The sequence below is a fragment of the Macaca nemestrina genome, chromosome 6 (genome assembly GCF_043159975.1).
Source record: "Macaca nemestrina isolate mMacNem1 chromosome 6, mMacNem.hap1, whole genome shotgun sequence".
Taxonomy (NCBI): Eukaryota; Metazoa; Chordata; class Mammalia; order Primates; family Cercopithecidae; genus Macaca; species Macaca nemestrina.
The window spans coordinates 173,292,430-173,318,054 of record NC_092130.1 but is presented as its reverse complement, the minus strand read 5'-3'; the positions used below and the strand labels follow the sequence as shown (position 1 = coordinate 173,318,054).

General features: G+C 37.2%; 1 protein-coding gene across 11 annotated transcripts in view; it reads left to right on the top strand.

The window, feature by feature from the left end:
• The window catches only part of LOC105489480 (uncharacterized), a 169,868-nt gene that overhangs the window by 21,248 nt on the left and 122,995 nt on the right, over nucleotides 1-25,625 (top strand). The window contains exon 3 of one of the 11 annotated variants that reach the window (XR_011625141.1): nucleotides 20,897-23,209. The exons of 9 other annotated variants lie outside the window; for them this stretch is intronic. The gene's annotated coding sequence lies outside the window, so the exon portion shown is untranslated. Of the gene's footprint in view, nucleotides 1-7,828; nucleotides 7,973-20,896; nucleotides 23,210-25,625 lie in introns of those variants that run through there. One more of the 11 variants, XR_011625148.1, reaches the window with a different exon arrangement.

Here is a 25,625-nt window from a genome sequence, read left to right as displayed (position 1 = left end):
AATTTTGCTGAGATTCTGGAGCAAAGGAATGATTTAAAAACAGAATTTGTAACTAAAAGGGAACCAGAATGGAAAGATTTGGAAAACTCTCAGCCTGGCCTTGTAAAAAAGTGAAAAAGCATGTTTGGCAGAGGAAATCAAGGGTATAACCCAGAGGTCATTTACTAAAGAGATTAGCATGGATAGAAGGGAGCCAGGTGCTATTCTTCAAGACAATGGAAGAAAGACCCTGGAGGCTCTTTAGAGATCTTTAAGGTTGCCAGTCCCATCACAGTTCCGTAAGCCTGGGAAAGCAGAATGATTTCAGAGGGCAGCCCTGGTGTACTCTGCACAGGCTAAGGCTTACTACCCAGGGCTGCCTCAGAACTCTACTACCCACATGTTGGCACAGTGCTCTGCTGTCACCCAAGCAGTCCAAGGTTTGGCTTGTGCTGGAGCTCTGAAATATACAAGTCATAAACTTTGGTGGCATCTACCTGGTGCTAATTCTTCAGGCTGTCAGAAAGAAAACACTGTAGAAGCTTGGCAGCCTCCACCCAGATTTCAGAGGATGTTACCAAAAGCCTTGAGATCCAGGCAGAGACTTGTCATTGGGGAGAAGAAACTGAAGAGAGGCCCTACTAAAGCAATGCTGAGTGGATATGTGAGATTGGAGATGCCACTGAGTGTCCCCACTAGTTCAATGACTAATGGAATCATAGAAGGAGGGCTGCCACCAAGACCACTGAACTGCAGAGCTACCAGCATGCAATGCCAGTCTGAGAGAGCTGGGTGCACTCAAGCCATAGTGGCCTGAGACCTTGGGGTCCCAACTCCTGCACCAGTGTGCAGAGGATGCCAGACATGAAATCAAAGGAGATTATTCTGGAGTCTTAAGACCCAATGTCTGCCTTCTTGGGCTTTGGACTTGCCTGGGGCCTGTTACCCCATACTTCTTGCCTATTTCTCCCTTTTGGGATAGGAATGTTTACTCTATGCTTGTTATACCGTTGTATCTGAAATGTAGATAACTTCTTTTGATTTCACGTACTCACAGAGGAGATTTCCAACTTTGAAATTTTGAGTTGGTGCTGTAACAAGTTAAGACTTTAGAATAAATCTATTTGCATATGACGAAAACATGAGCTTTTGGAGACCAGGGGTGGAATGATATGGCTTAAATGCCCACTCTCCAAACTCATGTTGAAACTTAATCCCCATCATGGCAGTATTGAGAGGTGGTGTCTTTAGATGTGATTGGATCATAAAGGCTCTGTTTTCTTAAATGGATTGATCTATTTGTAGATGACCAAATTAGTGGGTTAATGTATTATTGGGTTATCACAGGAGGAGAAATGGTGGCTTTATAAGGAGAGAGAGAACTGAGGTAGCACATTAAGTTGCCTCACCATGTGACACCCTGTGCTGCTTTGGGACTCTTGAGTCCCCATAAGCAAGAAGGCTATCACCCATTGTGCCCCCCAACTATGAACTTAGACTCCACAAATATAGATAATAAATTCATTTTTTTAAAAAACAAATTACCCAGTTTCTGGTATTTTGTAATAAACAACAAAAATTGAGCTAAGACACTTTATCTCTCCTTTATTTATGAATGACAGCATAGTCAGGTACAGAATTCTTAGTTTGCAGGGTTTCCACCCACCCCCTTTAGCACTTTGATTATATTAGTCCACTTTTTCCTGGCCTATAAGTTTTCTACTAAGACTTCTAGCTTTACTAGAACTACTTTACATGTGATATGCTTCTTTTATCTTGCTGCTTTCAGAATGTTCTTTTTCTATTTGATTTTTGACAGTTTGATTATAATATGTCTCAGTGTTGTCTTGTTTGAATTGAATCTTGCTGGAGACTTTTGACCTTCCTGTACCCAGATATTAATAGATTTTTTTTTTTCAGATTTTGAGAATATTTCCACTGTTATGTCAAAAATAACATTTCTGTCTCTTTGTCTCTCTCTTGTCTTTTTGAATGCCTATAATTCAAATATTTTCTATTTATGCTGTCACATAAATTCTGCAAGCTGTCTCCATTCTCTTTTCTTCTCTAACTGTATCTTTTCAAATAACCAACCTATCTTTGAGTTCACTGATGGTTTCTTCTGCTTGACTAATTTTGCTCTTGATAATCTCTATTGTGTTTTTTATTTCATTAACAATATGATTTTTCAGTCCCAGAATTTGTTTGATTTTTAAAAAATAATTTAATGTCTCTGTTAAATTTCTTGTTTTATTGTTTCACTGATTTTGTTCAGTAGTTTATATTTTCTTGAAGTTCACTGAGCTTTCTTAAAAAAATTATCTTGAATTCTTTGTCAAGCAGTTTACAAATTTTCCTATATTTAGGCTCATTTACTGGCTCTTTTTGTTGTTGTTTCTTTGGTAGTGTCATGGTTCCCTGATTATTCTCTGTCATTGTAGCTGTGTATGATTGTCTGCACATTTGAAGAAGTAGGGACTGTTTTTTGTCTTTGTAGACTTGTTCTTTCAGGGAAAGTCCCCTTTCACCAGTCAGCTTGTCCAGAGATACTAAGCAGGCTGTCTACTACGTTCTATGGGTAGGCTTGCTGCTGAGTCTTCAGATATGGCCTCGTACCTGATACCTGGGTCAAGAAGTAGGTGGTCCTGGTGCCTGGGTCTGTGGGGTTGTGCCTGGAGCCTGAATGCACTGGCCAGGGTGGAGGGCAAGGAGAAGGGAGGGATTTTGACTGTATACGTGGGAACTTTCCTGAAGCCTGGGGTGGACTGACCTAATACTGAGATGGACCTTGAGCTTGAGTCTTCAGGAGCCAGCTGGGCACTTGGATGGACCTGGCACCTGTATCCACTGAGACACACCTTGAGCCTGAGCCCACAGAGGCTGGCCTAGATACTGAGGTATGGGGACCAGCCTGGAGCCTGAGTTCATGGGGTCTACTCTAAAGGCTGGGTATGTAGGTGCTGGTCTGGAGGCTAGATTCATGAGGGCTTGCTTGGGTACTGGCTGGCCTGGAACCTGGGTCCACAAGGTTGGTCCTGGAGCCTGGGTTCATGGGCATCAGCCCAGTACTGAGGTCAAGTGGGATGGGCCTGGACCCTCAGTCTGCTGGAGTGTGGGTCTACTAGGACCCACCTGCCATTAAGCAGGCCTAGTGCCTGTTTCAGGGCTACTGATCTGGCACTGGGGTGCAACCAAAGCCTGGAGCTCTATAAACTGACCTGGCTCTGGATCTGGGGTAGGCCTGTATCCTGAGGCCAAAGGGGCTCACCTAGTTTTGGGTAGGCCTGGAGTCTGTATCCACAGTGTCCTTTCTGGAGGATGGTTCCATGGATGCCAGCCTGGCAGAGGGGTGGGTCCAGAGAGTGAGCCCACTGGCAAGGCCAGGAGCCTGGGCTGTAGGATCTGGCCTGACACTGGGTCTAGCCTCAAGGCTCAGTCTGAGGCCAGGCATCTTGGGTCATGGGGACCTGGCCAGTGCTGGGTTTTACTGGGGCAGGCCTGGTGTTAAGGTTGAGGCAAAGCCTAATGCTCACTTCCCACTCCTTCGAAGATGGCATTAATAACTCTCTTCCGCCTGTGCTGCCCGGGGCTTGGGGAAGGGTGATGCAGGTAATATACAACTGTCCTTACTACCCTCATCAGTGAGTCTTTTGTTATTCACAGCTACACTTAGGTACTATAATCTCTCACCTGGTTTCATTAGCTCTTTGAAAATATTTTTGTGCATGGACAGTTGTTCAAATTGATTTTTCTGTGGGAGAAAGAGCATTGGAAAATCTGATTTTCCCATCTTGCTGATGTCCAATCTGACTTCTTCTTATAAGGAAGGACCTGTATAATTACATTGGGCTTACCTGATAATTCAGGATAATCTACATTAAGATCCTTATCTTTATCACATCTGCAAAGTCTCTTTTGTCATGTATGATTACCTATTGACAGGTTTCAGGGAGTAGGATGTAGGTATCTTTGGGGTCTATTATTCTATCTACCACATTTATAAAATCCTTAGAACAATATCTGATATGTTCTATGTACTCGTGTCATATAGTATTACTGCCTCCTTTTTATTAAAATAAAAAGGGTACTGTTCTGTGCTCTCAGACAGAGTCAGCAAGATTTCTGCAAGACCTCTGGGAAGGAATTTCATGTTTACTGTTTCACAGCTATGTAGCTATTAACATATCAGTATGTGCTCTTCCTATAACTAATACACTTTAAATTAACATTTACATATGCAATTTTCAAAGTCACACATCTGACTGTATTACATTCAGAATTTATTTTAAGCTATAAATATCACCTCTATACAACTACAGTATTAAAAAAATCTGTTAAAGCATTTATGTCATAGTTTCTAATTGTGTTTTTAAATTTTTCATTAGTTATGAGATGTGTTCCTCAATACAGGCAACTGAAAGGCATCAATAATTCAATTATAAATATTTGATAACAGCAATATGTGGATAAAACAATTGCTTGTCAATTTTGATATATAAACTGTTTTGAGGCACAGTATCTCATGACAGTCCAGGCTGTGATTACATTTTACTAAACCAGGACTTCTCAATTTGTTTCTTACAAGTCATTATATTATTTTTTTTTCAGACTTGTCTGCTAATAAATTCATGCTATATGAATAATAATTGTAACTAAACAATAAATTTTCCAATAATTCTTTTGCAAAATTTGGAATAAATTTAGTTATACTGTGACAAAAGTTGCAGTGAATATCTTTAAATGGGGCCATTTTGCTTTTCATTTCCTGCAGTTTTAAATTCATCAAATGACCATTTCTTTTGTCTCCAATAATAAAAAAAGAATTTCTGCAATAAAGTCTTGTCCTTGTTTTGGCCACAAAATGATTTGGCCATGGGTAAGTTTTGGCATATGGTGGGGGAGGTGGCATTTTCCTGGTGGACAGTGTTGGGAGGTAGCTCACCATGAGCCTCTCTCACTCCTACATATCTTGCTGAGTGGTCCAAAATCTCAATGTCTTGACTATTCTTTCACCTGTACCACCTCTCAGGATTGTTTATGCAACTTGCAATACTGAAGAAAGAAAATATGCAGCCAAGAATGTACTACTACACTTCCTTGCTGAAAGTGTTCTTTCTGTGACACAGGATGGGGTTTGTTTCAGCTTACATAGAAGTAGCAGGTTTCATAAGCTCAAAGTTTTTCTCCTATTGTGCACCCCATTGCCCATGCAGCTCCACTTGGACTTCTGCATCACCCAGTGGGATTTGTGGCTTTAGGTGCTAGTGGGACTGTGGTAGTGATCCTGCTGTTGCCAATACTGTGAGTCATAAAGTCCTTTGTTTCTGACCTAGGAGTTGTGTATCTTTTGTCAGCATCCAAAGGATGTAGCAAGTTAACTTGATAATTTATCATCATTCTGATGGGAGTGCTCTTCCATACTGGCATAGTGTCAATGTGGGGTAATGTCCTTACGGATGATTATTGTTGAGAGATTATTTTATCAAAACCTTCCTCTCCAATGAACCACTACTCATCAAGTTGGCCTGAACTGCAGATGCTGGACATCACTCAGCTGGTTCAGATTAATCAAGTGCCTAGAAGTGGCTTTAGAGAATAAAACCATGAGGGCCTTAACAGGCCTAAAGAGAAACCCCCTTTTCCAGTCTCCCTCACCTAAACAAGAGTCTTGGCCCCAAGCCTGGAGTTTGGAATTGGAAGGGTAAGCACCCTCACACCACTTTCATCTTGCATCCCAGATTGTGCTAACTGGTTCCTTCCCAGACGGCTGGTGGGATGAGATCCTACCTTGCCGGGATCCCATGCCTGGCAAGTTGCAGAGCTGAGATTCACCGTGTTCTAGCAACAACTCTTGCAACCTCTCTAATCACGAGGTGATGAATAGTCCATAAAAATGTCCAAATCTCAGAAATCACCACTTAGGAACTTAGAACACTACCTGTTCCTCAAAAATCTGTTGAAATTTAGAAAAGCCAGAAGATGCCCAAAATATTCATTTTCTTTGGTTCATTTGTACAATAATTTATGTTCTGAAAATAATAAAAAGAATGAGGATTAATAATATTCATCTGAGAAGTTCATTTTTTTATTCATAAATTACATATCTAAATTTATAAAATTTGTCTTTTTCAATTATGTCATTTTTTAATTATTTTATTTTATTTTATTTTTTTTTGAGACAGAGTCTTGCTCTGTCACCCACGCTGGAGTGCAGTAGTACCATCTTGGCTCACTGCAAGCTCCACCTCCCGGATCCACGCCATTCTCCTGCCTTAGCCTCCTGAGCAGCTGGGACTACAGGCACCCACCACCACACTCAGCTAATTTTTTGTATTTGTAGTAGAGATGGTGTTATCCAGGATGGTCTCGATCTCCTGACCTCGTGATCTGCCTGCCTCGGCCTCCCAAAGTGCTGGGATTACAGGCGTGAGCCACCGTGCCCGGCCTTATGTCATCTTTAATATTGATCATTCTGTCCAACTATCAGAGAGAAGATGAATTAATTTATCCAGTCTCCCACCGGAGCACAGATGAGGAGTGAAAACATCAGTGGGTAGAGAGGGGCCCCTAAGCTGCTGTGGCCACTGTGTGAGAGGGTGTGATACTGTGCCTCCTTCCCTCCTGCAAGAAGCCTAGTGTCCAGCCAGTGAGAAAACAGACATCTGAAAGTGAATTGCTGGCCCTCACTGTGGGACAGCAGGTAAGGGCAAGACAGTCTTTGAGGAAGAGCCGTACAGACAGAGTGAGCTCGGCAGTGAAGGCAGACCTCATGGAGGCTGCAGCAGGGAGATGACTTTGTGAAGACGTAGGCTGCAAATTGGGCTGCCAAGATCCTTGGGTGCTGAGGGTGGGGCAAAGCCTTCTAGGGAGGGAGAGAAGCAAGGACAGAGGCAAGGATGGGGGGCATAATGCACAGAGATTGGAAGATGCACAGAAATGGCTACAGAGAGACAGGCGGACTCATTACTAGGGAATTTCAAAGTGAGGTGGAAGGCTAAACTGGAGCCAAGCAGTTATGGTTGAACATTTGTGTCTCCCCCAAATTCGTATGTTAAATTCTAACCCTCACGGTGATAATTTTAGAAGATGGAACCTTTGTGAGGTGATGAAGCCATGAAAGTTGTATTACTCAGTTCTTGCATCACAATAAAGAAATACCTGAGCCTGGGTCATTTATAAAGAAAAGAGATTTAGTTGGCTCATAGTTCTGCAGGCTGTACAGGAAGCATGGTGCTGGCATCTGCTTCAGGTGGGGGCCTCAGAGAGCTTACAGTCATGGTAGAAGGCAAAAGAGGAGCTGGTGTATCACATGGCCCGGGGGAGGCCAGAGGGAGCAAGAGAGAGTGAAGGGGACTTTTAAACAACCAGATCTCACGTGAACTGAGTGAGAACTCACTTGTCACCAAGGGGATGGTGCTAAACCATTCATGAGACATCCACCCCAATGATCTATTCACCTCCCACCAGGCCCCATGTCCAACATTGGGAACCACATTTCAACGTGAGATTTGCAGGGGACAGACATCCAAACCATGTAAAAAGTGGAGCCCTCATGAATGGTATTTGTGTCCCTATAAAAGAGACCTCAGAGAGCCAGCTCACTCTTTCCACCACGTGAGACAGCAATAAAAAATCAGCAGTCGGCAGCCAAGAAGAGAGCTCTTATCAGAATCTGACCCTGCTGGCATGCTGATCTTGGGCTTCCAGCCTCTAGATTTTTGAGAAATAAATTTCTGTTGTTTATAAGCCACACAGTCTTGGGCACTTTGTGATAACAGCATGAACTGACTAAGATGCAAGTTGAGCAGGAATTTGAGGACTGAGTGGATTTTGTTTTATTTTTTTTAAGAATTAGAAGGAGAAAAAAGAAAAGAAAAAGAAGAGAAGGAGAAAATGAATGGAAATTGCACATTTACTATGAGTCAATCATGGTGCTGGGTGTTAAGAATATTGTCTAATTTCACTCTTTCAACTCTTGAGAAGGGTAAGTTTATATCCCTTTTGCAGAAAAGTGGTTGAAGCTGAAATATATTAAGTGTATGCTAATTGGTAATAAACAATCTTTTGAACTCCATTGATGCTTGAATTTTCACTCTGCTGGAAGTTGTCAGGTCCAAATTTTAAAGCAGACCTGTCAGCTTCAAAATATGAGCTTCTGCCATTGTACTGTTCTGCAGAAAAGTAATATGACTTCAGTTCCTCTGGCATTAGTGTGTAGCAAGCTCAGAGTGGGAGAGATTAGAAGAAGGAGCACTCTGGTGATGATGATAATATGTACCATTTATGGTGCACACAGATGTCCCAATTGCTACCTCCAGCATCTCTCATTTTTTCAATAAGCAAGCTCGGTAACATATACATTTTTAAGAAATGAGAATTAGAGATGTCAAGAATGTAAAACTATCAAGGACAAAGGTTGAAATTAAAAATAGGACTGACTGGTTTCAAAGCCATAGGGTTCAAATCTCACTACAACATCCTAGGGCACTGTTCAAGTGAGATGTCACAAGACCAGGTGCATAGTGGAAATGGCAGGGATCAAAACAATTGTCTTACCCAGTTGGATGTACCAGGATCAACTTTACTTGCCGCAATGCTCCTTGGACACACCAGTAAAACTTCTCTTACTTCCTCTTTGCTCCCATTACAGTACAGAAGAAAGTACTGGAATGCCAGCAAGATGATAATTGTTTTCTGAGAATGTGAGGAAAGGGAGAAGCCTGAATGTCAGTGGAAATCACGTTCTGGTTACTAACAGAGGAATTTGATTCTGGCCATCTTAATACAAAATGGGATTTACTGGAACCCTCTCATGTGCTTGAAGGAAAAACTGAAAGTCCATGCTTGAGAACTGAACAGGCATCAAGGTAGGCTGGACAGTGGTGAGCAGACCAAAGGTCATGCCATGGGAAGATTTTGGTCAGCACAACATCGTCATTTCCTCTAGGAATAATACAGTCACCATCTGGTTCCATCATCTGAAGTCACTTGCTCAGGATATAAAGTCCTAAGAGAGAGCATTTCGTTTGCTATGCTTGAGTTAATTTCTTCAAACAGGCCCACAGAAATAACTTTATAACCCAGCATCCCTTCCATAGATGTAGAGTTTTCACCAGTGACTCTGGGAAGGAAGATTGCAGAATAAGTTCCTTGGAACTCCGACCAGACAGGAATCAACATATTGTGATGTTATAATGTAAACATATTCATCTAGGAACTTTGCTGGTATGCAGTGTAAAAGAGGGCTATGCACGTGTCAAGTTATTTCATTTTCTTTGACTTCTGAAGGGGCATTCCTCTGGCTTAACTTCCTAATGGAGTACTATTTAAATCACTGCGACTGGCTGACTGTTAATAGTGCTGCACAGGAAGGAACCAGGGACTAATATTTTATTCTAGTGTTAATTTAAAACCATCTGAAAACTGACTTCCTCATAATGAATCAGACTTAGCTAGGAGCATGATAAATTTAATTATAATGGACTTCGTGTGGGTATTACCAGTCGTTTACATATTCATTGAGTTCCATGAAGTAGTTTTTCTTACCATTTTGAGTGTTAAAACCAAAGAAAGGCTAAATCACAGAAAGGAGAAATAACAAATTTGTCTATAATTAAAAAGTGAACTGGTCTCGTGAGCAGGTCCCCTATTTACATAAACTTCCTGGACTTAGTTCAGTGGGTGCTTCTCTTTATGAACGTACATTGTTACTGAATTATAAACAACCTGATTCTCTCTTCTGTGAAATATTTGTGGTATTTTCAGTTGTGTGAAGCCACCCCTAACTGTGTTGAGTAGTAAGAAAGCCCAGGGTTCAGGCTCTGGAGGCCCAAGGTGTTGCTGGCCTTGCTGACGGGTCTCATTGCTCAGTGGACTAGTGAAGGACCCAGATTTTCTGCCTCCCCTCTAGGCTTTCTGGTCTACAATCTAGGTCTTCCCAGGGCTGCTTTCCTGAGGATGGGGGCTGCTAAGATGCGGGGGATTCCTCATTCATACCTGGGCATGAAGATGACTGTTCCTGGACACTCTCTTAGGAGAATGAGGAGAAATTTCATCTGCAGCCAGTGGCGAATCTCTTTATATCCCGTTGGCCTAAACTATCATCTCCACTCTGCAGCCAGTTATAAACCACACGGATGAGCTAAATCTGATTTGTTCAGATGACTGGGGGCCATACCTGAAATTAGGAGTTGTATTGAGTTAATATTTAAATAAAATTTCAAAGCATATTGGTGTCTGGAGCATACCAACTGAGCAAACGGACCTAGGAAGGAGGGAAGGAAAGAAAGTGGAATCAGCTTCTGATAAATTACTCAGGATGCCTGGGGAGCATTATGTCCAATAAAATCAGGATCTATTAAGGAAGAAAAATAGAGAAAAAGATGCAAAGATGCTGGTAGATAAACATTAAATATATATGTATGTGTGTATATATACGTATATATATGTATATATGTGTGTGTATATATCCCTCTGTGTGTGTGTATATATATCCCTATATATATATATATATATACACACACACACACACACACACATTCCTATGTGTGGGTGAAAGAAATAATGAGAAACAAACACCAGGTGTTCCTTATTTATTTATTTTTTGGTGATTTGGGAGCTTATCTAGGAAATAATACAGCATCACTACTTTCAATTCCTATCTGATAACTAAAGGTCTTCATTTTATTTTAAAAAGTCTGAACTTCTTGTGTGGACTTTCAGAAGGATGACGACAGGTTGGTAGCTTTTTGCTATAGCTACATTGGGGAACATGATTCTTTATTTTTTCAGAACTGAGATTAGTGAATTGAGCTGCGGCAGCAGGGTTAACTGGAGAAAGTGGGAGGAGAGTGGTGGATCCGACAGGGCAGAAATCTGTATCCTTTAGGAAATAAGAGACTGTTGAGATTTTCTATTTTTGCTTGTGTCACCTTAATACAGAAATGTATTGAGACATTTCTCCATTTCATCTAAATTGTCGAATGTATTGACATAAAATTCCATTGACACAATATTCCCTTATTATTATTTTAATATTTGTAGCATGTGTAAGGATGTCCTGTCTCTCATCCTTGATGTTAGTAATTTGTGTCTTCTCCTGTTTTCTTAATCATTCTAACTAAAGGCTTATTAATTTCATTAATTGTTTCAAAGAATTAGCTTTGGTTTCCTTGATTTTTGTTTATTTTATATTGATTAATCATGTTTATTTCGATTTTATTTTACTTTCTACATTATTTTTGGTTAATTTACTTTTTCCTTCTAGGTTTTTGTAGTAGATAATTAATTTCATATCTTTTGCATTTCTTTTCTTTGAGACAGTGTCTCACTCTGTTGCCCAGGCTGGAGTGCAGTGGTGCAATCTCGGCTCACTACAGCTTCTGCCTCCCAGGTTCAAGAGATTCTACCCTCAGCCTCCCGAGTAGCTGGGACTACAGGTGCACACCACCATGCCCGGCTAATTTTTGTATTTTTAGTAGAGATGGGATTTTGCCATGTTAGTCAGGCTGGTCTTGAACCCCTGACCTCAAGTGATCTGCCCACTTTGGCCTCCCAAAGTCCTGGGATTATATGCATGAGCTACCTTGTCTGGCCTCCATTTCTTATGTAAGCTCTAGTACTATAAAGATTCTTGCAAGCATTGCTTTAGCTGTATCCAACAAATGCTGACATGTTTTCATTTTCATTTCATCCAAAATATTCCAATGTCCTTTGTTCTTTCTTAATCCGTAGATTATTTTAAACTGTATTGTTAATTTCAAAATATTTCCAAATATTTGGGATTTTTTTAGATATCAGTCTTATTTCTAATTTAATTTAATATTAAATAACATAGTCTATATGACTTCAACACTTTTAAAAGTTTTGAAGCTGGCTAATAGCATTCTGTGACTTGCATAGGAAAGACAGGGCAAAAAAGGACAAAAACAAAATAATATGTATAAAATAAGGCCATGTCATAAAAGGCCATGTGTCTTATATATAACATTTGGGATGTATCCTATGTCTGGAGGAGATTTTAAACAGAGAATAACATGATAAATATATAATAATTTTAAAATTAAACAAAAAATTAAAATTCACATAGAAAGAACATTTGTAGTAGAAGTTTGCAAAAATTTGGGAACAAGGTTGTTTGAAAATTTGTAACAGCAATTATAGTAAATTACTGATAAAAATTATGTACGATAGTTTGAAGATAGAAATAAAATGTTTTTATCAAGAAAGGATGTTGAACTTTGTCAAATGCTTTCTCTGCATCAATTGAGATGAGTATGTAGTTTTTATTATTCATTTTGTTAATGTGATGTATCATATTTATTGATTTCCATATGTTAAATCAGCCTTTCATCCCAGAGACAAATCCCACTTGGTCATGCTGTATAATCTTTTGATGTGTTGTTGAGTTTGGTTTACTAACATTTCATTGAGAAATTTTGCGTCAATGTTCATCAGATATATTGGACTATAGTTTTCTTTGCCTGGGATGTTTTTGGCTTAGGTATCCGAGTGATGTTGGCATTATAAAGTGCTTTTGAAAGTATTTCCTGTAGCTCTATTTTTTGGAAGTAGGAGTATTGGTATTAATTATTCTTTGAATATTTCGTAGAATTTAGCATGAAGCCATCTGATCTAGGGAAGTTTTTGATTATTTCTTTAGTCTCTTTGTTTATTATTTATCATTTCAGGCTTCCTATTTCTTCCTGATTTTTTTGGTAAGTGGTATTTTTATAGGGTTTTATTAATTTTCTCAATGTTATTTAACTTGTTGGCATAGAATTGTTCATAACAGTCCCTTATAATCCTTTTTATTTTTGAGGCATCTGTTGCAATGTTTCCATTTCTATCTTATTTATCTGAGTATTTTTTCTCTTTGTCTTAGTCTAGCTGAGGATTTATCAGTTTTATTTATATTTTCAAAAAATAATATTCCTATTGTTTTTTCTACTCACTAATTTATTTCTGTTCTGATCTTTATTATTTCCTCCTTTCTGCCAACTTATGTTTAGTTATTCTTCTTTTTCTAGTTCCTTGAGGCATACTGTTAGTGTATTTATTTGGGATCCATCTTTCATGTATGTAGATATCACCAGAGAGAGAAAACAATACAAAATGTCAAGAAAACTGACTAGGGCATGGTGGTGCATGCCTGTGATCTCAACACTTTGGGAGGCCAACGTGAGAAGATCAGTTGATGCCAGGAGTTTGAGATCAGGCTGGGCAACATAGCAAGGCCCCATTTCTACAAAAATAAGTAAATAAATAAATAAGTATATATTTTAAAAAATGCGTTTTTTAAAAAAGAAAATATGACACCACCAATGAAATAGAATTCTCTTAGTAACCAACCCCCGAAACAGAAACTTATAAATTGTCTGAAAAGGAATTCAAAATAATATGCTTAAGGAAAGTCAGTAAGATACAAGAGAATGCAGATGTACAATTCAATGACATCAGAAAATCAATTCATGATGTTAATGAGAAATTTAACAAAGAGATAGGTACCATAAAACAGAAATCCTGAAGCTAAAGAAATGAATTAATAACAAAAAAGAATTAATTATATAAAAAATTAAATAAAAATTCAACAGAAAGCTTCGACAGTAGCCTAGCTCAAGCAGAAGAATCTGTAAACTTGAAAACAGGTCCTTTGAAATCATTCAGTCATAGGGTAAAATAAAAAAAAACAAAACAAATGAAAAAGAGTGAAGAAAGCCTAATGGACTTACAGGACACCATTAAGTGAACACTTATTTATAGTATGGGAGTTCTAGGAGAAGAGACAGATAAAGAAACAGAAAACTTATCTAATAAAACAATTGTTAAAAAACTTTGCAAGTCTTGAGAGAGATATAAAATTCACATTCGTAAAGCTCAAAGTTTCCCAAACAGATTTAATCACATTATAATCAAGTTGTAAAAAGTCAAAGGCAAAGAGAATGTTATTAAATTAATAACAGCAAGAAGAAACAAAAACATGTCACATATAAGTGAATTCCTATGAGATTATCAGTGGATTTCTCAGCAAACCTTGCAGGCCAGAGGAGAATTTAAGGATATATTCAAAGCACTGAAAGGAAACACAAAAAAAACCTGATAGCCAAGAATGCTATACTCAGCCAAGTTTTTATTCAGAAATGAGGGAGCAACATTGTCTTTCCCTAAAAAGCAAAAGCTGAGGGAATTCATCACCATTAGACCTGCTTTACCTAAAAAGTTTAAGAGAGTTGTTCAAGTGAAAACAAAAGGATATCTTAAGAACATAACAAAATATGAAACTCACTGGTAGAGTTAAATATATAGTTAAGTTTAGAATACCTTTGTGCTGTAGTGGTGGTGTCTTTTTGTGCCTTTAGTATGGAGGCTAAAAGTCAAAACATTAAAAAATAAAGCTATGATATGTTGTTAAGGAATACATGATATAAAAAGATAAAAATTTTGACTCCTTTGTTTTTGAAGGATAATTGCTCAAGGCACAAAATTGTAGCTTGATGAGTTTTTTTTCAACATTTTAAATATTTTACTACACCGTCATACTGTTTGCATGGTTTCTGAGAAATCAAATGCAATTTTTACTTTTGCTTCTCTATATATAAGGTGATTTTTTTCCTTCTAGTGTCTTTCAATTTTGTTTCTCTATCTAATTGATATGATTTGGCTGTGTCCCCACCCAAATCTCATTTTGAATTGTAGTTCCCATAATTTCCACGTGTCATGGGAGGGGCCCAGTGGGAGGTAATTGAATCATGGGGACAGTTACCCTCATGCTGTTCTCCTGATGATGAGTTCTCACAAGATCTGATGGTTTTTTAAGGGGACTTCCCCCTTTTGCTCGGCACTTCTCCTTCCTGCTGCCATGTGAAAAATGATGTGTTTTCTTCCCCTTTTGCTGTGATTATGTTTCCTGATGCCTCCCAAGTCATGCTGAACTGTGAGTCAGTTAAACCTCTTTCCTTTATAAATTATCCAGTCTCAGGTTTGTCTTTATTAGCAACGTGAGAACAGACTAAGACACTAATGTTTTCAGTTTGAATATGATGTACTTAGATGTAGAGTTTTTTTATTTATTTATCGTGCTTGGTGTTTTTTGAGCTTCCTGGATTGTGGCTTGGTCTCAGACATTAATTTGGAGGAAATTCTTAGGCATTAATGTATCAACTATTTCTTCCATTCCTTTCTTTCTTCTCTTTCTGGAATTTTATTTTGGCCCATTTTATTCAGTCTTTTTTTTTTCTCTTTGATTTTCAGTTTTGTAGGCTTTATTATCATATCATAAAGCTAAGAGATGATTTTCTTAGCTGTATCCAGTCTACCAGTGGGCACATGAAAGGTATTCTTTATTTCTGTTATAGTGTTTCTCATCTCTAGCCTTTCTTTATGGTTCTTTCTTAGTATTTTCATCTCCTTGCTTACATTGCCCTTCTGTTTTGCTGTCTGCTTTACCCATTAGAAGACCTCAGAATATTAATCACAGTTGCTTTAAATTCATCATCTGACAATTCCACTATTCATTTTGTATCTGGTTCTGGTTCTGGTTCTGATGCTTGTTCTGCCTCTTCAAACAGTGTTTTTTCCCCCTCTCTTTCAGTATGCCTTGTAGTGTTTCATGTAAAAGCAGACATAATAGACTGTGTAAATGGAACTGTGGCAAATAGGTTTTGAATAATATAATGGTAAAATATGGGGAAATCTTTTTACAGTTTCATCATTAGTTCCCAGTCTTTTAGTGAGCCTATGCTCCTCGGCTATGAACTTCAACAGTGCTGTTCAGAGTTTTTTTTTTTTTTTTTTTTTTTTTTTTTTTTCTTCCTTAGAGGGTACAAGATGGCTACAAGGAGGTAGAGTTTGGTATTTACCTTTCTCCAGGCCAGTCAGTCTCTGATAAAACTACAATAGATGAGGCTGTGCCTACAATAGTTTCTTTTGAAGGCTGGCTTTGTTAAATGGAAAAGAATGCCCTGCATCATGGCACAATGGTTCCTTTGCTTTTTGCCCTGCCTGAAGCAGGAGGGGATTTTTCTCTGATTTTCATGGTGAGAACCATGGCAGAGGTCTTGGAGATAAAACTCATAAAAATGTGGGAGGCCCCTATGACTGTTTCCACGTCTCAGCCTTGCCCATTCTAAATCTCCAGCAATTTGTTAATTATAGTTTGGGTATTTCTAAGCCAGCACCAGCTCCTGTAGAGATTTCTGCTAATGAGCTTCTGATCTGGAAAGTTTTGATTCTCTGTATTCATCTTTCTGCCTCTACAATATTAGGGGCAGCACTTGCCCTGTTACCTTACTTCTAAGACAGATCTAAGAAGAGTTGGTGATTTTTCCATTTGTTTAGGTTTTTACTTGTTGGAATGGGGTAATGACCTGCAAGCTGCCTACATGCCAATCAGGACTTATTTATTGTTCTTTATTGCTTGTTTTCTATTTTTTTCTGCTCTCATATTTATAATTTTCTTCCTTCTACTTATTTCACATTTTACTTGTTCTTCTTTTAGATTCTTAAGATATAAACTTAGGTCAGTGATTTAAATCTTTTATTTTTATTCATATTAGGAGATAAAGATATTATTTTCTTCTAAATTCTGCTCCAGCTGCATTGCATACGGTTAATATGTATTAATTTATTTTTCATTTATTAAAACATTTCTAATATTCCTTGTGATTTATTTTTTGACTCATGTGAAATTTGGAATTCTGTTGTTCAATTAGCAGATATTTGGGAAAATTTTCAGATAGTTTTGGTGAATCCTAATTTAGGTGTTGTTTGGTCACAGAGCATATACTATGTAATTTCAATCTTTCAAATTTATTGAAAACGATGTTATAGTCACTCTTGCCCTTAAATGCATATTCTGTTCTTTTGGGGTAAAAGTGTTTCATAAAAGTAAATTAGGTCACTTTAGTTGATAGTGTTACTGGATTATTCAAGTGTTTTCAATCTGACAGGAGATAAACTGTTAAAATCTACCACTACCGTTGTAGACTTGTATCTTTTTACTTTTATTTGACATAGTTTATTCTTCATGTATGTGAAAGCTCTGCAATAGATATACATATACAAATATATAGCATTTAATCTTCTTGATTTATTAACTTTTATCATTACTTAAATATCTTTTATAGTTGTCTTGAAAATGTTATTTAATTTCAGTATATCTTTTGGAATTTGTTATAGTTAGTATTTACAATGGTATATACATCTTTTTTTGGTATACTTTTGCCATGTTTTTGTATAACACTTATCTCTTATACTCAGAATATTGTTTTAATACCTTGCTTTTTACAAAAATTCTGATGTACTGTGTATATTTTAAACTGGACTTTTAACATAATTTTCATTTAACACAATTTCTACTGTTTTGGGGTTTAACCTTTCTTCTTGCCATTTATTTTCTGTGTACCCTGTTTATTGTTATTTTTTCACTTTTTTTTTTTAACTTTTTGGGGATCAAGTAATTAACTTTTGGTTATTTCATTTTTATCTTCCCTCTTGGTTTATTAGCTATAACTCTCTTCATTTTTTACTCTTTTTAGTATGACTGTCTTAGAGTTTTAATATACAATTTTGACTTATGGTGGTTAACTTTTAAATTGTATTATAATGCTTTGGCAGAGTATTATGACCTTGCAAAATTGTACTTCAATTTCTTCCTTCCCATTCTATGTGCTTTTTGTCCTTCTACATATGCTTTAAACTCCAAAGTATATTATTATTGTTGTTGTTTCTTTATTTTTATCTAAATTTTTTTTTTAATCTTATGATACTTGAAATCCCTAAAACCCCTAAAACTCTTTTCCGTTGTTTATGAGGTTGAAACTATTTCAGAATACCTTATTTACATTTTTACTTTCAAGCTATCAGACCATATATTTGCATTTTTCAGAGGCTACATAACATATGGTATTATAACAGATTGAATGCAAAAACAGGAGACTCTAACTGTCCTCCTGTAAGTCAGACATTAAAGAAATTTGCAAAGATATAGTGTCACTCTTTTTGCTAGTATTTTTTTAAAAAGACAGTTATATTTATGTTCAAAGATTTTTAAAACATATATGAAATTCTTGTTATCCTTAATATATATTTCTCTGTTTTCATTCCTAATATGTTAAATGTACTAGCAGCTATAACTTATATAAACAAAAGCTCTTTGTGAACCTCTGCGGATTCCAAAAGGTTTCTATGAATCAAAGAAACCTCTAAAACTTAAAAAGTTTAAGAATAGATTATTGAGCTTTGAAATAAATGTTTCAAATTCTGATACATTTACTTATGTAACTACTATTTCCATGATTCTACCATCCTTCATATAGATGCAAATTTCCATAGTGTTATTATCCTTCAAACTGAAGAAATTTCTTCAACTTCTTTGATACAGGTTGCTGGCAATGTGTTGCTTTTTTTGCTTTCGCTGTATATAATTTTATTTTTTAAAAATTTTTTCGAGACGGAGTCTTGCTCTGTCGCCCAGGCTGGAGTGCAGTGGCGCGATCTCGGCTCACTGCAAGCTCCGCCTCCCGGGCTCACGTCATTCTCCTGCCTCAGACTCCCGAGTAGCTGGGACTACAGGTGCCCGCCACCACGCCTGACTAATTTTTGTATTTTTAGTAGAGACGGGGTTTCATCCGTGTTAGCCAGGATGATCTTGATCTTCTGACCTCGTGATCCACCTGCCTTGGCCTCCCAAAGTGCTGTGATGACAGCTGTAAGCCACCGCACCCAGCCCTAAAATGTCTTTGTTTCATCGTCATGTTAAAGCTGTATGTAGAATTCTAGGTTGAAAGTTGTTTACAGAAATTTGTGGTAAAAATTATAATGCTTACCCCTTGCCCTACCAGTGCCCATTTGGAAAAACTAGTTACCCCAACTTCTGAGAATGGATATTTGGGAAGGTCAAAGTCAGCTGTGTATTTAAAAAATTAAAGCCGTTGAAATGAGTGTGGCAAAGAACATTACACCCATTTTTAATTTAATGTGATAAGCCTGCCCCTACTTTTTCTAACCAAGTCATGCTCTATCTGCAGAAATTAAAATATTTCAAATTGTGTTCTCCTATAAAATTTATATTATTGACCTGACCTCAGTCTTTAAGATTTTTATTTTCAGACCTACAGCTGTCAACACCTGACTTCTAGAATTCTTCTTGAAATTTAAAATTCTAACATGTTAACCATATGTGCATTTTTGAGAAAAAGCTACGATGAAGTAATTGGATAACTTTTCACATTTTTTCCTGTATTTATACTGCAACAGTGACATCAATAAGACTTACTTTACAATTTTGTAGTATGCAATGTCCTAGAGAAATGATGTATTTTATGTAGTGTCTGAACACAGGTGTTTTCTTAGAAATTCTAAAGGAAACTAATCTTTCTCCCTTGATGCTAATGACTGTAGACATACTTTATCAACAAATTCAAACCCTAAGCTTTACAAAGCCAATGGTTATAAGAGAAGTGGGATCTAATATCATTGATTACTAAACAAAATTATGAAAATGGTTAAAGTGTGTCCATTGAGGTAAATATATGTTTAACAGAGTGCTTGCAATATTTAGAAGCTCAAGGCTGCCCCCTTTAAAGGAAGCAATGCTTTAAAGGAGAGGTGGAAAACCATTATGAAGTGAAAAAATATTCCAAGAGATCTCAGATGCATTTCAGCTGTTCTGGATTCCCTATTGATAACTGTGCTGTTGACACGAGTGTTCCCAGGAGGACTGTGGGAAAAACCAATGCAGGTTTTATTTCCTGTGCCCTTTGCTCTCTGCAAAGAGCCAGTCTACTAAAAACATGTACATCCCAGCTCCACCGGGTTTCTCACTACCTGTATTAGTCTGTTTGTGCAGCTATAATAAAATGCCCTAGACTGGGTAATTTACAAAAGATAGAAATTTATTTTTAACTGTTCCAGAGGGGTTGGGAAGTCCAAGATAAAAGCACTGGCAGATTTGATGTCTGGTGAAGACCCATTCCTCACAGATGGTGCTCTCTAGGTCTTCTCACATGGCAAAAGAGATAGAAGGGATAAATAGTTCCTTTGTACCTCTTTTATGAGGTCACTAATCCCATTCACTTGGGCTCCACCCTCATGACTTAATCACCTCCTAAAGATCCCATCTGTTAATATTATGACATTGGAGATTAAGTTTTAACATAGGTTATATTAGGGGGGCACATTCAGACCATAGTACCAACCAAGCACACAGCACCCTTCTCACACCCCTGTTGTCAACCCCAATGTCTTCTCTCTGCCTCTATCCAGTTCTACTTGTCCTTCAGGGCTCAGCCTAATGACCATAACTTCCATGAACTCATCTCATAGATTGCAGATGAAATCAGTGTTTTGTTCTCATTGTGCAATAAAAGGAGAATATTGCTTTTTCTTTACCTTAACACCCCCTGCGTTGGTTGTTTACTTCTCTGTGTCCCTCCTGAGTTTACATAGGGATTACTGTCAGACACCACTAGCACATAGTAATGCTAGAACACGGGATTTACTGGGGAAGACCGTAGGAGCTGAAAACGAATACAGCACATCCATGGGCTCTCACCATCCCACATCTTAGTCTTCATAGCCTGTGGTGGCCAGCCTGCCAGTATACAACACCTCCATCCCTTTGATACTCTTCAAATTTATAGGGTTGAAAACAGGGAACACTTGTTTGACTATTACTAGTAGACAATGCCTAGTTTGAGAAGTGGCTTTTTCAGGAAGGGTGAACAGTGTCTGATAGCCTCTTCTTTTGTTGAGAAATCTCTTGCATGCTGAACTCTGCTAAGCTATCAAAAGAGAGAAGGAATTTGCTTTTAATGGCAAACTATAAATAATTTGCTTTTAATGGTAAACTGTTTTGTTTCTTAGTAGTAAGCTATAAGTAAGAGCCATGCCTTGCTGATTTTTCTATCCTAAATCCTAGCACATAGAGGGTCTGGATGAGCATCAAGACCCAACATGTTTTCAACACGTGGCTTGTATGGACAGAAGAACTACATACCAAAATCAAGACATGTGTGGACATCTGTAACAAATGTTGGAAATAGCCTTCACCAGACTTTTCTGCAGACATTCCATTTGGGTTTTCGCCAAGATATTAATGATTGAACAACAACCCGAAAGTGGTTATCTCAGCGTTCCACTAAAGGATTGAGACTCTACATCCAGCTGTCCTTGCGCAAGAAACTGTATTTGCACTTCAACCTTCAAGATCTTGCCAATATCTCCTAATCGTGTTCATGTTTCCTATCTTGTCCACTATTACTTCAAACTTTACATCCTCAGTGACTATTACTTTCACTCCTAAATCTTTCTCAGAATACCAAAGAGTGTTTTTCCATCTATTTTATCATGTAATTCTTCAATACAAGTACACACTGTTAAGAATAATAAAAAAGAAAGATGCAGTTCCAGCTATCAGGCAAGTTAGAATTCTGATTTGGCTCTGGCAGATAAGAATATTTTAGTATCTTCAGCACAAGAAAGAGAACAAAGGCAGGGTATGTTTGCTGCTGTCACTGCTGTGATTCTGAAGTTCAGCCAAAGACTTATTAGCGTTTCAATGTCCTGCTTTATGACGCATGAACCAGAGGCAAAAATATAAGAAATCATACCAGAAATGACAAGAATACTAGGTAGAGCTTTGATCAAAGACTTGCCTAGACACAGAACACTTGTGATTTTGATTCAAGTCAAGCCAGGATGACAGTAGCCAGGAGATATGCTTAGGGAGGCTTTGATTCTCCATTTACAAAAAGTTCAAGTTTCTTCCCAGTTAGATTCCTACAATTTTAGAAACTGTTTAGTAACTGTTTAGAAATAGTGTCTCTTTTTTTTCTCTTAGATTATTTCCATCTCTTGGTGGATATGTTGTATCTCTGGGCTTAAAGAGCCTTAGATAGATCTCTCTGTTATGTGATAATTATTTTTATTAGTCATGTATTTCCATTAGCAAAATGCTGTGCTAAATAATCTTGATATTTTAATTCTTCATGTAATTTTTTTGCATATTATCCCATTGAATATAATCTAATTCATTGCCATAAGCATTGGCTATAACAAATCTCAAGTATAGAATGCTAAACCTAATAAGATAATCCCAAAGGGGAAAATTGACTTTATTATATTTCTGTGAACCTTCTCCTCCTTGAAGTCTCTCCTTGAAGTCTAATTCACTGACCACTGAGTTGCAAAATTAGCTCTCACTACAGCTTTGTCTGCTGTCATTTTAGAGACATATTTCCAAAAGAAGGTAATATTGTCAGTTCTCAGCCTCAGAGTCAGAAAATTTAGGAACACACTGAAATCTATAAATCTCAGTCACCAAGTGAAGTCATAAATACATTTTTATAGTTGCCACACATTAAAAACCTATTTAAGTTTTTAATAAATAAAATATTTACCCTCTCAAAATCATAATTATCATCATATATTATCCCAAATCCCTCTCAGTCAGCACTAAATATTTTAAGCTTCAGAAGGTGGATTATAAGGTATCAGTCAGAATGAACTGTTTTACTAAAGTAACAAATAATCCTAAAAACATCAGTGGCTAAAGATAACTAAGTTAATTTCTAACTCATACTAGTTTTCCAAGATGGGATGGCAGGGATCCTCTGCCATTCATAGTTATTCAAGGTTCACGCTGACGAAAGCTTCAACTCAGTGCATGTTTTCACAGTTGCCACAGTGTGTAAAAGGAAATGGGGCAAGTCATGAATTGGTTCTGAAAGCTTGTAATCTACAGTAAAATATTCCTTGTCCATTCACATATCAATGGCTACAGCAAGTTACAGGCCACATCCACTTTTAAAAGGGGAGAAAAGGTTCAGCCCTGTCATCTACTGGGAAGAGGGTGGAGAAGATGCATATTTGTGAAGTCTCTAATGACAATCACACAGATAACCCAAAATGCATGTTGGCAGGGAACCTAATGATAACCCAGTTTAACCCCTTCATTTTACAAGTTGAAAATTTGTTAGTGATTAGATGCTTAGACCATCTGGGTTTGTCCTAAAATTTCAGGGCTTCTGGTAAAATCATTAACTCCTCTGGGCTCTGACGCGCCTCTAGGCATTCTGCTTCATGATCGATTTTTGACTAATAAACCTCTCTTGAACACCTGGAATAAATCCCACTTATTTATGGTATGTAATTCCCTTTGTATGTTGCTACATTCTTTCAGCTATTTTTTTGCCTCTATATCCATGAGGGGGATTGGTGTGTACTATTCCTTTATGGTACTGTCTTTGGTTTAGTATAAAGGTATTTCTGGCTTCATAGTGATGGGTTGGGTAGTGTTCTCTCTTCTATTTTCTGGAAGAGATTGTGTAGGATGTGGGTTCATTCTTAAATATTCAGTAAAATTCTCTAGTGAAACTATTAGAATCTGGACCTTTCTTTTTGAGAGAAGAAATTTAAAATTATGAATTTAGATTTCATACTAGTTATAGGGCAATTCAAATTATTTCCTATACCTTGAGTTATAGTAGTTTTTTTTTTTTAAAGAATTAGAACATTTCTTCTAAGTTGTTAAATTTATGTAGGTAGAGTTGTTCATAGCATTCTTTTGTTATCCTCCAAGTGTCTTCAGGGTCTACAATGATTTCTGCTGTGTCATTCCTGATATTGTTAATTTGTGTCTTCTCTATATGTTTCGTTGTCAACCTTGCTAGAGGGTTATCAATTGTATTAATCTGTTAAAAATAATTTTTTTTGTTTCACTGAATTCATTTATTGCTTCTCTGAGATTGCATTGATTTCTTTTATCTTTATTGTTTCTTTCTTATGCTTGTTTTAGGTTTATTTTATTCTTTTTCCTGTTTCTTGAAGCGGGTAATTAGATAACTGAAGAGACTTTTATTCTTTTCTGGTATAAGATTTAGTAGCATAAATTTTCCTCTCAGCACTGCCTTAGCTGTTTCCCACTAGTTCGAATATGTTATATTTTTACTTTCCTTCAGTTAAATGTGTTTTTTTATTTCTTTTGCATCTTTCTTTATCATCTGTGAATTATATATCAATATGTTCTGGCCAGGCTTTGGTAACTCATGCCTGTAATCTCAACACTTTTGGAGGCTGAGGTGGAAGGAATGTTTGAACCCAGAAGAGTTCAAGACTAGCCTGGGCAGCATAGCAAAACCCTGTCTCTATAAAACAATAAAATAAAAAGAGGCTGGGTGCAGTGACTTACACCTGTAATCCCAGCACTCTGGGAGGCTAAGGTGGGCAGATCACCAGAGGTCGGGAGTTTGAGACCAACACAGAGAAACCTCATCTCTACTAAAAATACGAAATTAGCTGAGCATGGTGGTGCATGCCTGTAATCCCAGCTACTTGGGAGGCTGAGGCAGGAGAATCTCTTGAACCCGGGAGGCAGAGGTTGTGGTGAGCCAAGATTGCGCCATTGCACTCTGGACAACAAGAGTGAAACTCCACCTCAAAACACAAAATTAAAAATAAAAGAAAATTAGCTGGGCATAGTGACATGCACCTGTAGTCTTAGCTACTCAGGAGGCTGAGGTGGGAGGATCTCTTAAGCTAGGAAGTTTGAGGCTGCAGTGAGCTGTGATCCTGCCACTGTACTCCAATCTGGGAGACAGAGCTATTCTTTGTTTAAAAAACAAAAACAAAAGTGTTCTTTAGTTTCCCAATGTTTGGAGATTTTTCTTTCTTTCTGTTGTTAATTTCTAGTTTGATTCTGTTGTGGTTACAGAACACCCTCTGTAGGATTTTATCTCTTTTGAATTTATTAAGGCTTGTATTATGACCTATATTATGGTTTCTTAGTGTATGTTTCATGGGCATTTGAAAAGAAGGTGTATTCTACTGTTTTGGGGTAGAATGTCCTATAAATATTGATTAGATCCCTTTGATGAATGATGTTAAATTCTTCTATATAATTGCTGATTTTTGGTCTAGTTGCTCTATCAATTATTGAGAAAAGAGTGTTGAAATCTCCAACTATGATTGTGCATTTGTATTTTTCTACTTCTAATTCTACTGGTGTTTGCTTTATACATTTTTCAACTCTGTTGCTGGTGCATACACATTTAGAATTGCTATGTCTTCTTGATGAATTGATCCTTTTATCATTACATAATGTTCCTCTGTCCTTATAATTTTCTTTGCTCTGAGGTCTACTTTATTATATTAATGTATCCACTCAGTTTCTTTTCATTTTTGTTTGCATGGCATATCTTTTTCCTTTTTTTTTTTACTTTTGACCTACATGTATTCTTATATTAGAGGTAATATCTTATAGATAGCACATAGTTATGTCACATTTTTAATCCATGCTTCTAAACTTTGTCTCTGAATTAATGTAGTTAGACCATTTATATGTAATACAATTTAATAAAATTGTTAATGTTTTATATAATGATTGTGTTATAGTTTAAGTCTAACATTTAATTTTTCTGTTTATTCTGTTTATTATTTTTCCATTTTTTCCTTCCTTCTTGTGTAATGCCTGAACATTTTACATTTCTCATCTTTTATTTTTACTGTATTCTTCCTTCTCTCCCAATTTTCTGTGACTTATTCTTTTACAATTTCCTTTCTTCTTAGATAAATTATTTTAGTCTTTATTTTTGAAAAACTATGCTGGTGACAAATTTCTTCATCTAAAAATATCTTGACTTCATCTTAAT